Source organism: Eublepharis macularius, chromosome 13 (genome assembly GCF_028583425.1).
Source record: "Eublepharis macularius isolate TG4126 chromosome 13, MPM_Emac_v1.0, whole genome shotgun sequence".
NCBI lineage: Eukaryota > Metazoa > Chordata > Lepidosauria > Squamata > Eublepharidae > Eublepharis > Eublepharis macularius.
This window is the reverse complement of record NC_072802.1, coordinates 58,224,653-58,240,757: the sequence shown is the minus strand read 5'-3', so window position 1 is coordinate 58,240,757 and position 16,105 is coordinate 58,224,653. Positions and strand designations below refer to the sequence as shown.

At 42.6% G+C, this 16,105-nt stretch overlaps 1 protein-coding gene across 1 annotated transcript in view; it reads right to left on the bottom strand.

Moving 5' to 3' along the window:
• Window positions 1-8,428, bottom strand: part of YPEL1 (yippee like 1) — a 40,089-nt gene extending 31,661 nt beyond the window's left edge. The window contains exon 1 of the mRNA XM_054996812.1: window positions 8,154-8,428. The gene's annotated coding sequence lies outside the window, so the exon portion shown is untranslated. The remainder of the gene's footprint in view (window positions 1-8,153) is intronic.
• Between the last annotated feature and the right edge of the window lie 7,677 nt (window positions 8,429-16,105).

Sequence of the window (16,105 nt, the reverse complement as noted above, 5' to 3'; positions counted from 1 at the left end):
AATTTAGTCTACTTTCTGGAGACCAGCACCAGCCAGGTACTCCACCGATGAGCACGCAGTCCTGAAAATGCTGCAACATGCAAAGATATGTGGATTGGAGACTGACATTAAAAAGGGAAGGGAAGAGGGGCTCTCTGATGCTTTGCATGGAGAAATATTAAACAAAAAAAGTCGGTTTTCTGAGCTCCTTATATTTTCAAGTTATTTTGAGATGACTGGACAATAAGAATGCAGTGATTGGTACAAATCCAAGTTAATGCATTTGATACAACCAGATCTTAGCTCATTGAGCAGAGCAAGTTCCACCAGCCTGAAGCTCCTATCCTTTCTTGAAACACTGCACCTCCCCAGTACTTCATAATCCCCAAAGGGGCCTACAGCTTGAGAATGAGCAAATGCAAGAAAATGGTCAATCCAATCCTAAATATTATTTGCTTCGGCCACCTCATATTTCAGCACAGAGTTACAGAGGATATTTTCATTTTTTCTAGTCTTAGGGCAATTTCAAAAAAGAGGGCTGATTCTCTGGTCTGAAAAGAAAGGAATTCTACCAATAAAAAGAATGCAATCTCCAATCAGAAGATTCCTCACTTAGTGGAAGGAAACCACTGGATTCAACCCAGAGCACTTTACTATTTAGTTACATCCAATAGAACAGTTAAATGCCAAGGGTGCAAGCACAAACTACAAGAAAGTATTTCCAAGTGCCATGCAAATCAAAAGAATTAACCTGCATTAGAACAAGCTATTAGTTCACCCATTCCGCCCCCCCTACAATACACTTTGATTTCCCTCTTGCCACCTCCTTAATAACTTTATTTTACAGAAAAATCCTCTGCCTTTACCCATACCAAGTTCAGTGATAACACTCACAGGTTCTTTAAGAAATGCACATTTTAAACATAGCAGGAAGATCATATACTTTTCCCATTTTAAACTCCATCTTAAGACTGGTATCAAACTGTAACAAAGGAATAAAACTTGTATTTACAGCTCTCTCATCACCACCCCCAATATTTAAGTCATTAAACTGGCCTAAAAGAAGTTAAAAACTTCTTCATGTTCACCCCAAATGTGCTGTCTGATTAATTATCCAATTGTGGTAACTGCAGAGTAATTTCTACATTAAAGAAAATAGAAGAGGGAAAGGGGAAATGATTCTGATCTACAGGCACTGCAGATGAACTCCTGTGCAGAGTAGTTTCAGATACTTAAGACTTCACTGAAGTTACAGATCTTATTAAAAATACTCAGTGGTAGGACTATAACCCTGCAGTAACACTACCAAGCCAGCTAGTCTCAGTGTGCTTAAAAACAACTGTCAAATTAATCTCCTATGGCCTTACCTAATCAAGTCAGTAGGTGAGGGAATACTATACTACAGTAGAATAAAAGTATTACCTTAACAGCTGCAGTTCATTCCTGTGTATTACTTTCAGATTTAAAATTTATGAGTGGTGTTTGTACAATAACCAGCTTCTTTTAGTTCTCAACAAGAACACCTGGGACACATTGTACAAGCTGCAGTTCATTGCAAACTATTTTATGGAGCAGCTACAGTTGAGGCACAACTCATACAGGCAGTCTCAAATTGATTAACTTTTCTCCATCCCAATGGAACAAGCATTTGGTTGCAATTAGGTAGATTTGAGACAGCCATTCAGTACGATTAAAGTCAGATTAAATATAGTAGCTTCAGCCTAACCCTACATATTTTTACTCAGAAATAAATCCCACTGGAATGAACAGGAATTACTCCTAAGCAAGTATGCTTGGGATTGCAGCCACAGTCATACCACATTACCATCATTTGCTCATAACACTTGTACATCATTTATCCTTATGATGCACTGGATAAGTCAAAACATTAATGTATATTTCACTTACATGAAAGTGCTTTTCCTAAAGCATACTTGCATATTGACAGCAAGTCCCTGAAACCAGCTGTAGAATGGCAATAAGAAGCAAATGTCCATAAAAGACAGATTCGCACCCCCCCATTACATCTAGTCCATACTGTTTCATGCTCAGAAGGGCCAAACAAACAGGGAATAGAGGCCAAGACTCCCTCCTGCTACTGCATTCCAGCGCTGGTATTCAGAGGTTTGCTGCCTCTGTAGATGAAGGCTCCCTTCAGTCACCATGGCTAGGAGCCACTGATAGATCTCTCCTCCATTAATCTGTCTTACCTCTCTTTTAAAACTATCTATGCTTGTGGCCATCACTACCACCCCTGGCAGTGAATGTCACAATTTAATTACTCACTGAGTGAAGTACTTCCTTTTGTCTGTCCTGAACCTATAGGCCAACAGTTTCATTGGGTGCCCCGAGTTCTAGCATCCAACTTCTCTACCCCATACATAATTCTATAAACTTCTATCATGTCTCCCCTTTCCCTTTAGAAAAAAGATAGTCAAGTCCCTAGCTCCCCTGCCTTTTAATAGGAAAGGTGCTTCAACCACCTCAATTGTCATCTTCTGCAATGCAACACAGTTGTAAGGGAATGTTTGGGATGTTTCACGTTTTGAGGGCATACAGGGCCACTGGGAGCTCCAAAAGGTTTGGCTTATATGCCATATAAACCCAATGCAGACTCTAGGACATGCTCTGGAATCCTCTGCAACACAGAAAGATTCTTCCATAAAAGTATATGAAGAAAATTCAGACAAATGCAAAATTTTGAAAAGCATTCATTTTAAAAAAGCATAAAAATGTTTTAAATTATTGCTGCAAAGCATGATTGAATAAGAACAAGGTACCAATTTAAAAATTCCAACTAATTCATCAGAATTTGAGCCCAGTGGCCCCTTAGAGACAAATAAGATTTTCAGAGTGTAAGCTTTCAAGAATCAGAGCTTCCTTCCTCAGACACAGTCTGACTTCTCAGAGTTTACACTCTGAAAATTCTGTTAGTCTCTAAAGGGCTACTGGACTCAAATTCTGCTGTTCTTCTGCAGTCTAACACCTAACACCCACCTAAACTATTCAACTAATTCATATAATTCGAGTTCCATTGGTCTCTCTCTATACAGACACTAAACAAGGACACTAAGCAAAATTATTTACTTGGAAAGTAAGTGCCCCAAAACTGGCCAGAAGCAAGAACTGAAAGTTACTGGGCACATGGAAAGCAAATGTCCATTCTTTGATTCACCACATCTGAATATTTATACAATATGTAATATTTACAGTGTTTGCCTTAGAAGTTATTTCCCCAATTTTTTTCCCTTTTATACAGAACAGCACCTTTAATGCATGCTTAACAGGATCATGGATTCAAGCTGAAAAGATGATGCACACTTCAAAATATCTGTATTATATTCAGATATTTAACCTATTCCATTTTTTTAAAACCAATTTTTTAAAAAATACTGTTTTTTATCTATGTCAAAAGAATTACAACAATCAGCTTTATGAATTTCAAAATAATGATATGGTTTTAATTAAGATGAAGTCATGTTTTCACAAGCCTCCTAACAAATGTGAAGGCCCCACATGTTCTGGTGTCCAGCCCTCCCCAAGTGCTCAATATACTGCAGAAAATACATGGAACTGAGGTAGTCCATCTTCGTTTCCAGAAGAACTTCTTTCTGAAGTAAAAACCCTACGTAAATAACGGAACCTTTAACTCCCAGTCCCCTGGACTGCACAAAAGACTGGCTGTATATAAGGACATGCTTCTCTTTGTATGGGGCTTCAGTGAAACCACTGAAGTCCCATACGCTCTTGCTACTTCTTCCTTCCCACATTTACAGAAGACTTGGGGAGGAGCTGGGCACTGTTTCATTGTACAAGGGGCTGCTACAGAAGTCAAACGCTTTGGCAAATTCAGCAAACAAAGGAGGCTCCCCCTCCTCCTCCACAGTTTGCATAAAGGAGGCTTCTCCCCTCCTCCTCAGTTTGCACAAAATATTCAGGGGAAATGAAATATCATTTGGCAATTACAAATAATGAAGGGCTAACCAAAGCAAAGTTTGTAAATGCCTGATTAAAACACTTATTTCCTTGAAGCAAGTCCTAAATAACTCTTACTGTACTTCCCACAGAAGAGCCAAGTTTTGTTCTACTATACCACTATTAAGAGATGGCTACCAGTCTTGTTTTCAAACTGCACAGTCCTTAGCTTAAACAGCTGCAGCCTAGAAACACTTAAATGATCATTTCTTGACTGGAAATCCAGAAATTACAGTGTTGCAACTATATCTGTAGCAACTATAGCCTTTTAAAAATATGTGCTAAAATATAAAAGGCTAAAAGCCTTTGCCATCTCAACCAAATTATTAGTTTGGAAGGGAGACAATGTGTTTGGACCTTACCAATATTAGACTCTCTCCTCCCCATTCCTTCTGACAGCAACAGCAAAAAAAGCTGCCAATTATATCCACTCAGTGCACTTCTGCCTTCTCTTACTTCTCCCCTCCTAAATCACCTAGTTACTGAAGACTGAATGAGCCACCAATATTATCAGATGTCCAAAGTGTTATTTTCATGGGATCTTACAATTCATATAATGTCAGTTCTGCCTGGCAGCATAATGACATCATTTGAAGCAAGGCACACTGTTGGTAGTCAAGCAGCAGCCAATCTGAAACAGGGGGCTGTCCTAACTTTGTACCTGGATGTATAAACAAATACTTTAAAGCATGTCCACTGCATCCGAATAAGAACTGCACGTATTACAGATACTAGTAAAAACCAGCCAGCAGGAGGACAGATGTAAACTAGTAATTTGTATTTTCTTTCATTACACTGCTATTCCATATATTATATATACAGATGTTCCCTACTATTACAAGCCTTAATTTCAAGGCTACTCTTGTTTAAATGCTTCCATGTTGCCGTAAGGTAAACATGAGCCAAGGCAATGAAGGCTGCATTCTCATGCACAATTATGCAGAAATAAGACTGACCGAACACAGGAAGCTTACTTCCAACAAACGTGATCAGGATTGAGCTGTAAATCTTTGCTGAATCATAAGATTTATTAAGTCAGATGGGCAAATTGTTAATTTGCCCAAAGCTGTAGTTTGCATCTGCTACTGTAGAATGAACCAAGAGCTAAGATAGAATACTTCTACTTCCAGTCTCCAACCTTTCCCAACTCAAAACATAAGAGCTCAGTTAATGGTAAAGGACCTTTGTGTACCAGCCTGACTGCATGACACAGCTATATATGATTGTATACTTGCCTTTATTACTATTCTGTGCTGATTGCAAGCCTATACATTTAACTAATTACATCCTTGCTCACCTTAATTTAAAATCCCAAAAAAGCTAGGAAAAATACCAATACAGATTCTGTCTTTAGGTAGCAGGCATTTTATGATCAATCTAACATATGTATCAGCACATTGCCATCCACATCAGAGAGCAAAAGTCAACTACTTGCTCTGATTAACCAAAGCATCCCCCCTTTCTTTGTATGAAGTAAAGAAACAATACAAGCCTTCAGAAAACAAACTTGGCAAGCACAGACAGAAAGAACAAATGTTATCAAAATGAAAGGATAGCAAGCCTTCCAAAAATAAGCAGGCACATCCAGCCTGGTCAGGACCACAGGAAGGTAAATGTGCAGGAGCTGAGACTAAAGCAGCTTCCTCCTAGCAGGGGACTGTCCCTACCAGAGCCACCCTGCATCCGTTGCATCAAAACAAACATCTAGTGATGGTGGCTGAGTGCAGCTCCCCTTTCTGCATTGTTTGCAAACAGCAGAACAGCCACAGCAGGGTCTATCTCCTTGTAGACACCAGTGCTTGCATGGGCTGTCAGTGGAGGGGGATCAGTCCTCAGGGACAATGAGGCGCAGGGGAGAGAAGAAGAAATAGGTGATTTTCCAGCTAAGGAAGGTTATGTAAAGCACCTGGTATACAAAGACAACTTGCTAGTTCAGCAGTTAAATTCTGCAAGGCAAAAGGACCTAGGGCTGCAAACGTATCCAGGAGGCTAACAAAAAGAACATACAGCATGCAGTTAAAAACAAACCAAGAAAACCCACTTCTACTGAAAGGCAAATACTCCTCTTACCTTTGAGGTATACTTGACTGATCCACTGCACAGCAGCACAGCAAACTCAAAAACCGTAAGAAACTGAATACAGACCGCATACACAGCTGACCCCCCCTTCCCTCTCCGCCCCCACCATGGTCGTCACAGGAAAATGGATAAAGCTTCACAGCAGACAAATGCAATCCCGCCTTCTGCACAGCTCCCCACTGACAGAGAAGAGTTTGTGGAGATAGCGTCACACAGAACCAAGACGGGGATGTTTTCTGTTCTACTGCCCCAAATAACAGACTCAAGGGCTGCTTGGGAACCTGTGCAGTGCCATAATGGGTTAGAACACTGCCTTGGCTTGTATACCCTCCTAGATAAGTTTGGAGGGGGCTTTAAAAAGCCCCTTTGTACACCTCCAACCCACATATATGTAGTAAATACGTATTGCACACTGAGTGTGTGTACATGAGGGGAAAAGTGAAGTGACAGAAGTTCTCCCCCCCCACTCCCAGCAGCATTTAGTAACATTATTAAAAACTTGAAACATGGTTTCTAATCCCTCCCCTAAATCCTAGAACACAAACAGAAGCAACTGCACATCTCTTACTTCCACATGCTACAAAAACCACTCCACCATCCTCTTTATCCTCCCTTCTTGCCAGACTGATTAAACAAGGAGGGAGGAAGCAGTGAGGCTAACATGTAGTGCACACACGTATGCAGAGTGGATCTTAAATCCAAACTAGACTCAACCCCACAAGTAATTTCGGTGCCAGTGAAACAGGAGCAGCCATTCATGTACAGAGTGGATCCCCATATGTAACTACAAACCAAACCCCTTTATAAATTACAGAGCAGGACTTTCAAAATTAAAGAAACAGGCCGACAAGTCCCTATTAATTAACAACTATGCACAGCCATTCTTCAAACAAGCAAAATCCTGCATCTACTACAAGCCCAGGTTTGAACAACTATTAATTTTTTCCACAGGTGAAAAGTTTCTTTACTTTCACTGAATTCAATGTTTTAAAATGACAGGTTTGGATTTTTCTCCCTCCCTTCACCAATTAAGTTTTTTTTAATCCTTTGTGAAACTTAATGCTTCAGACCACCTGCCTGGCATGAAAAAGAGGCACATAAACCAAACTGTGAATGAGAAAGACTTTAGCCTGGGGAAAACTAGTGTATCTGTTAACCTTTTAGGTGCCACAACAGTCTTAGTTCTAACAAACAGGAACAGTCTTCTGAAACAAACCAAGAATAAAACTCTGCCCAAACTGCAGGAATACAAATAAGATACTAATGAGAGACAGAATGAATAAATGAATGAACATCTCTCTCTGCCCTCCATTTCCTCTGCGAAGGGTGGGAAAAGAAGGCAGAAACTAAAATCGGTATCTGAAGAAGGGAGTTCTGACTGGAAAACTCGTATCTTGAAAATCTTGTTGGTCTCTAAGGTGCCACTGGATTCAAACCTTGCCATTCTATGCTAAGATTGGTGTAAGCCGCCTCAAGTATAAGGAACAATTGGAAAATTAATAAAAAAAATGTTTTTTAAAAAAAGTATAAGGAACAATAATGGGGTGGGCGAAAGGAAGGAGCCAATCAACGTCCCGCAGCTTTAAAAATAGGGCCAAAAGTAAAAGATACTTCTTTAGTTCAGGGCAACTGGCGCTCTGCTTTTCACCTGGAAGAGGGCTTGCTTACAATTAAGAAAGCAATAAACAATACATGCTACTAATAAGTAAACTGCAAAAAAATAACAACGATAACTATTACAAAAACATAATATATCAAGTTATTGAGGGGGGATCAATGAAGAAAGACCAATTAATACAATACAAACATCAGGGGGGGGGGATAGCTAATCACTTATGAGTATATCACCACGCTAATAAAAGGATCAGAACTCAGGCAGGAGTGTGGAATGTGAATCAACAGTTCTAACTGAACAACTTCTTCCCCCGACCCAATTAGGGTCGAGGGGAGAGCAAGGTTTCAAGAAGTGGAAAAAAGAAACCCCCTCCCCCGTCCAGATTAGCCTCCCCCCGTCCCAGGCTACTCACCCCACCGCCACCCCCCTGAACTGGTGTGAAGAGGGCAGGCAGGCGAGAGCGGGCTTGAGGAGGGGGAGCGGAGAGGAGGGGGCGACTACGTACTGTGGTGCGGGGGGAGCCAGGGCCCTTCCCTCACACGAGAAACGGGAGGGTGGGGGGCTCCTCGTCGGTTCCTCAGGAGCGGCGTCGACGACGACCCCAGCCGAAGAAGCGGCGCGGGGGGGGGGTCATAGAGAACACCGAGCGCTGCCGCCACGGTGTCCCCCCCGCGCCTCAGGGCCCCCCAGCGACGGACTCATCGTGCTCGTCGCTCAGAGCGGTCACCGCGCCGTCCTTCTTGTCGCCCGCGCGCGCGCTGCTCAGCCTGCCTTCCTCTCGCTCGCCCCCCTCCCGCGGCTTTGTTTGGATTTTTTCCCCCGCGCTCTTCCCCCTTCGGCGTTTTCCTCCGCCCCCTTTCTCTCGCGCACGCGCCCTAAAAGGGAGCCGGACTTTGCGGCGGTTAAACCGTCTTTGGAACGTCGCCGGTAGCCAATCGTGAAGAGGTCGTCGCTCGCCGGCAGCCAATCCGAAAAGTTGGTCGCCGCCCACTCCCCCCGCCTTCTTGTTGTGGGATGTGAGAAGGGGGAGCCGCGTGACTGAGTGGCTGGGCGGTTGGACGGGGCTGGGAGGTGGACTGGTTGGTTGCTCGTTCCTACTCCATTCTTTTGTTGTAAATGGTGGTTCGAAGCAAAAAAAAAATTCACACTTCCTCGTCGAAGGGCTAGTCTGAGCCGTTCAGAAGCGGTTGAGCTGTGAAGGCCGCCGGCTGCCTTCCACAGTGGAGCCTGCACGTTGAGAGGCCGTTTATGTCTTTAGACCGCGGCCATAAATAACAAGATGCGGCTGCGCCTCTATATTTTTACTTCTCTTTCTGATGGATCTCAGAAGGCGGCTGGCAGACAAGTGTTGGGGTGGGGGCAACGAGAAGAGCCCTTGCTGTGGCGTCGCCCTTGCTCTGGATTGGTTATTTATTTGTATTTATTTATAGTCCACCTTTCTCACTGAGACTCAAGGCGGATTACGCAATCAAGTTCAGTCCCGAGGCATTCAGTAAACAATAAAATAAGATATAGTTTGCAAAATGTGAAAACAAGTAGAAATCTCATACAGAGCTGAAACAAAGTTGAATAAAACGAACAATTTGATATGACAATAAACAATAGCGACAGACAAGGCACCAGCAGCACAGTCTACAGTCCCTGGCCCTTTATGGAAGCTTTTCTAACAATTTCCATATAGTTGCTTTTCTTTACAAAGGATAGTGGTCCAGAGCGGCCAGCAACTATCAACCATAATAGCTAAGAACGTCCACTTGTAGAAATGCTTTACTTGGTGGGAAAGGAAGGCGGCCGTTCATGCTCTTCTGCAGAGACACCTGCCTGGCCACTGCTGGACGAGATAGACCCTTGGCCTGATCTAGGCACGTGGTTAGATACAACTATGTCAAACAGCCCTGTCCGCTCACCATTAATCGCTGCGACAAAGACTCGAACTTCCATTTCCAGAAACAATTTACCTCTCAGGATAGTTTCAGGCGGGTAGCCGTGTTGGTCTGTTGTAGAAGAGCAAGATTCGGGTCTAGTAGCACCTTGAAGACCAACAGGATTTTTGGAAAATGAGATTTCCCGGAAAGCTCTTTCTGCTCCATATATCTGACAAAAGGAGTTTGACTCTCGAACTCTGATTAAGGTATGCTTTGTGCACCCTGTATTTGATTATAACAACTCTTGTAGTGCAAAATCTTATTGTTCCTCAGACCCTGTTATCCCCTCTTTTTTTGCACCCCCCTTTGTTCTAAAAATAAAGTTCATACCCTGGAAATCTCTAAAGAGTAGGTGAGGGGGGGAGGGCGAAGAGAAGCAAACGACAGCAGGAGGCCACCGTTTTATTTGCCCTGCTGATGAGCTTCCAAGAAGCATCCAGCATCTAGCCGTTGCTGGAAGCAGCGATGCTGGACTGAGACCAGGAGGAGGGCTCTCCAGTTCTGAGAGAGGGGCGCCTGGCGCGCTTTCTTTCGTTTGCTCGAGCGCAGATTTTAAAAAGAGAGGATGAGAATGGAAGGGAAGAAAGGAAACGGAGCTCGCCAATGAGCTCTAGCAGAAAAGTCAAAGGGGGTGGGAGGAAACACCATTCCCGCACAAAACCAGTCTGGATTTATTTCGGAGACCGGAGGTGGCGCGTGCCGGGCGCGCGTGCTCGCCGAGCCCGCCAGCCAATCTGCGCTGCTACACTTTCGGTTGCCAACCCCCATCTGGCCCTGCCCCGCGTGCTGCAACACTGTGACCAATAGCAAAGTGAGCTTCCCCATCTACGTTTGCCCGGGTAAAAAGCTTGCGGGCATTTGCTAAAAGAATAGGCTGGGTTACGCTCCGATGCAGCGTTTCCTTGGAAGTAAGCCCCTCTCATTCACAAAGGTGCTTACTTCGAGGTAAAAAGTGCATCCAGACGGGGGGCGGGGGGAGGAACGCTGAAACAAGAAGCAGCTCCCCCCCCCCCCCAGCGCACGCTTTCTATTGCACTGTTTGCTCCAACAAATGGGAATTGGTTACTGCCAGAACCTCTTGGATGCACGCTCGACCAAAATAATATAGTTACTAGTTTTGCGCCCCTCCCCACCTCAAAGATCAGGGTCGGGGAGTATGATGTTAAAAGATTTATTTCATTTACCCCTTTGCCTCCAATTCCGTCCATGATAGGGCTTGTAATAAAGCAGCTTGCAAGCGTAATAGAGCCGGTTATTGTATTGTGTGATATGACTGTCAAACGGCTAAATCGTTTGTTTTCACCATCATAGTTCCACATTTATCAAGCAGATGTTTGAGGGGATTTTTGTTGCAGGGGAAATAATTTAACCTCAGATGCTTTTTGAAAATTGAATACTCGACTGCCCAATGTTGGAGGAAAATGCCATCTTTTTCATTCTGTATTAAAGCATGCCAAATAGGAAGGTAAATTTTGTTTAATATTAAATGATCCCATACAAACTCATAATCTGGGTAACCCACATGGGTATGCTGACATATTATCAGCTTTGCTACTGATTCATGTTCAGAAAAAATTAAAATGTGAATGTGCTCTGGTGTCAACGTTGTTTGCAGATGATTAATAGCAAGGCCAGCACTGGAAAACACACATTCTGCAGGCACAGACAATCCCGGAATGCACCCAATTCTTTGCAGTTGGAGAATATTTAAACGTTTTACAGAAATAACGGAATGGTAAGCAAATTGTTATTGTTTAAATATTTAATGTTTTACATCCCTAATGCTAATACTGAGAAACCTTGGGAAAGTAAGTGTATCCCAGACTCTCACTGCAAGGATTATTTGATTAATCGGTGAGAGCAGATTTTAAGCATTTTTAATTCATTACTCTTCCCATTAAAGCTCACAACCCAATGGGGAGCCCATTCCCCCTCCAAAACCTAGAACTTTGTGACTTGGCTCGCTCTGTCCTGGTCTCTCTTGCAAGTTACATTTCTTGTCCTATGTTTACTACTAGATGCAAAAACAGCAAGGTTGCTGGACAAGAAGGAAAGCTCAGGGTTATGATGGCTCCTTTGAATTCCATTTTGTATTGTCTGTTCCAGTGTGGTACACTGTCAACCTACTATAGCCCACATTTCTTTTCCATGCAATTGCTGAGCATCCCTGTCAGTTGTGGAGTGGCGGGAGACAAGGAACTACTGAATGGAGAGGTTAGCCTTATGGATGCTATTTCAAGCAGCCATGGTTGCTCTTCATTGTTATGTGAAAGTGAGACTCAGTAAAAAGCAGTTGGGGAGGAGGCTGTTCTGGAAGTCTCCGACCTTGTACCTTAAAAAAACCCTTAACTTTGGAAAACTCTGAATCAACTGATTCATACATGGTTTGACTGGCCTCTAAATCCAGAGACAGCTCCAGGATCCATGAGGCACTGGCTGGCTAAGCAGAGTAAGCCCTGAAGAACTTTTTTTCAAAAATAGATCATCCCTATTTTTTCTTGGCAGTTGGCACTGGAGCGCTAGAGAGGGAGAATTCAGACAGCAATCACAGATCAGGAAATCCATTAGCAATACCAGATGGCTTTCTAAGCATGAGAGAGAGAGAGAGACACCCCACTAGAGTTGCTGTGTATACAATCACGAGCTGTTTCCCCTGGCTGGAAAGATCAACAAAGGCTGGGGCAGGCAGCCACTGTAGGAACCCATAGTTATTTCCAGCCAGAGAGTGAGAGTACTGCAATGACTGCTAAAGACAATGTGATTCTCTATGGCTATCTTCTCTTTCTGAACAGAGTTTGTAGTGATCTAAAAGAATCCAGCAAACAGGACACAATTAGTGAAATAACCTGACAACCCAAGCGCAAGTCTTTCTTAGCTGGTCATTGAATATTTTAAGAACTTGAAATCTGTGAGAAACAAAAGAAGTTGCAACCAACCTATATAGCCAAAAACAATTTTTCTGTTACCAGGCTTGCATCCTTCTGCCCTCCACCCTGATTTACACAAATGAAAGAGTTCACGTTACCTTACTTTTGGGAGGTTGCTGCAGCAGCAAAGAACTATAGCATCTAAAGCAAAGCAAAACTTTGTAGAAACTCCTCTGGGGGCAAACTAAGGGGAGATATGTTAATGTGCATGACTTAAAACCCTACTTGTGAGCATGTATGATATCACACTTACAACATACAATGAGTCTCCAGAAGGATACACCATCAGGGTGGGAAGCAGCCCTGAAAGTTTTTCAAGGCTCTGCTTTGCTAGATTCTCATATAATGTTGGGCCTCTGGATAGTGATTAAATCCCTCTCCCCCCCCATTTAGAATAGGCTCACATTATAATAAGCAGACTGTGGAGTAAGACACCAGCATAATTAATCAGAAAGGACAGGTTTTACCCCACTCTCCAGCCAAATTCCTCTTACAGTCCTAGTTGTCTACAGATTCAGGTCCAGTAGCATCTTAAAGACTATCTAGATTTCCAAGGTATGAGTTTCATGAGGCAAACCTCCCTTCCTCAGTTATGAGTAGAAAAAGGAACAAATCCTTATATTCAGTCAGAGAGTAGAAATCTAGTTGGTCTTTAAGGTACTGAAGGATCCGAATTTTGCTCTTTTACTACAGACCAACACTGCTAATCCACCTGAAACTACAGTCAGGTTTCCAAACTGGTTTCCTCTTAAACCTGGCACTTAAATATTCACAAACAGGTCATATATTTAATTGGGGCCAAATTTAATTTCACAAAGTAGTAAACAAGCTTTCTTTTTCCCTAGAATTTTTCATCAGGTTGGATGTTCAGTACAAAAAAAAGTGTGTGTGTGTGTGGAAGAGAGGTCTATGGCAAAGTTCCAAATCTGCAGTTTGCCTTGAAATAGAGATCAGAGGGTGTTAAAGAAAGCTGGACACAAAACTAATTTTATGATGCACCAGAGTTGCATGGGATAGGGAAACCAAAAATGGCCACTTTGGGACAGTATAAAAGCCAGTTGCTATAAAATAGAACTGGCTTTTAATAAAATGGGTCAGAGAATTGAAAAATATGGTGGTGCTTATATTAACATTAGGTAAACAGTCAATAGAAACCAAATTGGTTAGTGTTATCTAGCTGTGGGAGGGCTTGAAATCTACTAAATAAAGTTTTAATACCACCATAGGTGGAGTAAGGTTAGTGTTGGACTTGGACCTGAGAGACTCGGGTTTGAATCCCCACTGCCATTGAAGCCTGCTAGGTGACCTTGGGCTAGCCACATACTCTCCACTTGCTCTACCTCACAGAGGTGTTGTGTGGATACAGTGGAGAAAAGGAGAATGTTGTAAACCACTTTAGGTCCCCATGAAATAAATGGATAAATAAAATCTTCCTTCAGATGTAGATAGGGTCCCTCTTTGGACAGCTAATTATTTTTAATTTATTTATATTTACATTATTTATAGCTCTCCTTTCTCCCTGAGACTCAAGGTGGATTACACAGTGTTAAATTGTTGCAATCGACAGGTTGGAGTATCCAATAAGCAACGTAACAGGATTAGGATTACAGAAATTTGAATTATGTTTTGTTAAATGAAATATAAAAATTGTAAATATTTGTGTATACCCATAGGAAAAATTACAAAATCTATCATGTCTGTTAAGATAATCAAAAAGTTTCAAGACTTTTACAGAACTCTCCATCCAGCTGGACATGCAGTACAAACAACTAAAAGAGGTAGGAGGGGAGAGAAAAAGTTGTTCTAGGGCACACTGGGGAAGCCCCCAAGTGCAGTTTTGTAGCCGTTTTAAGGCTGACCAGATATTCCAGGGACGGGTCACAATTTGTGAAACAAGGTAAAAGGGAATCAATAATTCCTACTAAGCTTGGGGCCCTGACATTAATACTGCAGATCCAAGGTTGGGGATTTTGGCTCGCTGCTCTTTCATCTGTAGGAAAGCAAGGTTTACTTCTAGGCGGAATTTGCAGTCCAGTGTAGGCTTCTGTTGACCCATGAATAAAGACACTGGCTGAAGATACTGGCTGAAACATTTTGCATTTCTTGTGCATGTAGATGGAACCAGCTTCAGAACCTTCCTTATGTAAACAAACGCAAGGATAGCTTTTTCCTTTTCATGCCAGTGTGCCCACAGAACAAGAGACACCAAAGCCAGGTTCAGATGTAACACCGGATTATGCTTTGTCACTATGTGAACGAGCCCTGTGCATGTACTCCCTTTACTCTGAACAACTGGGAGTCAATTCATGACATCTGTTTTAATGTTAAATGAGTATGTTGTTAGAACCAAAATGGTAGATTATACAGGATTAGAACCCACTTTTAAACCATGGTTTGCTAGCTTGGGTTTTGAAGAGGAAGCAAGTTTAGATGCAAGATCAAATAACCATTTGCGCTAAAACAGAGGGCATCATTTAATTCTGCCCACAAAGAGAAGAAAAGCAAGCACAGGTATTACGGCATTACATCTGAATCATATCCCAAAGTCTCAACATTTCTCCCATTTTGTGCCCATTTCAGGTAAGCAACTGTTCCATTTCCATTGGTGGAGAAATACAGAGGAAAAAGTTGCCCAGAATATTGATATAAAAACAGTTCCATTTTATACCAGAGTGCCTTTTACATGCAGGATCCCAACAATAAATGGCTGTTGTGCACAGATACGGTATTGTGGTGGCTCCATCTTGTGGTTAAATCTGTTATGTCCCCCCCCCTCCCCAAGTTTTGCCTTCAGCTTGATACCATCATGGGTTCTATTAGACAGGGGCATAAAATCATTTTACATTTTTTAAAACAAAAATAGGCTGACCTTGTATCTTAAAAGAGAGGCTAATGTTGACTCCTAATGACTCTGATTCAGTGCAGGGAAGGGTAATTTCCAGATGTTAAACAGACCAACCTGTTTGGGGTATGTATTTATTATGTAGCATTCTGACATAATTGGATGTTAACATGACCCATAATTGCCTTGTTGAATCAAATCAGAGGGCTGTCTGCTCTGACAATCCCGACACCTAACAGGGGCTGGCCAGACCTGCCCTGTTTACAAGCAAGACTGAAGAGAGATAATCATCCCCTGTTCTTTCTCAGCATCTGGTGCTCAGAAGAAAAAACTACCTCTGAATACCTCCTTTTAGAGTCATAGATAGAACTTTCAATAGGAGAGTGCTTGTTCTGCGAGCCATAAAATCCCAGGTTCAATCCCTGGAATCTCCAGGGAGCAGATTTTGGAAAAGGCCTTTTCCCTGCCTGAGACCCTACCAACCTTCAACCAGTAGAAACAGAGACAACAGTAAACTAGATGGTGGACCAATAGTCTGACTTAAGCCACTTCATGATGTGGTTCATACACAAATAATTGATCTCAGTCAATTAAATTAAAACAATGCTGCCTTTCTCGGGGATTCCGTGGGTGGGGTGGGTGGGGGTGGGTGGCAACTCTGTGGACGTGGCCCAACCTATCTGTGATACCGCCTCTCCCTCTATGCTCCACCAAGGCAGTTTCATTCATCTGGTCAGGGCCTTCTGCAGATACCCTTTTGCAG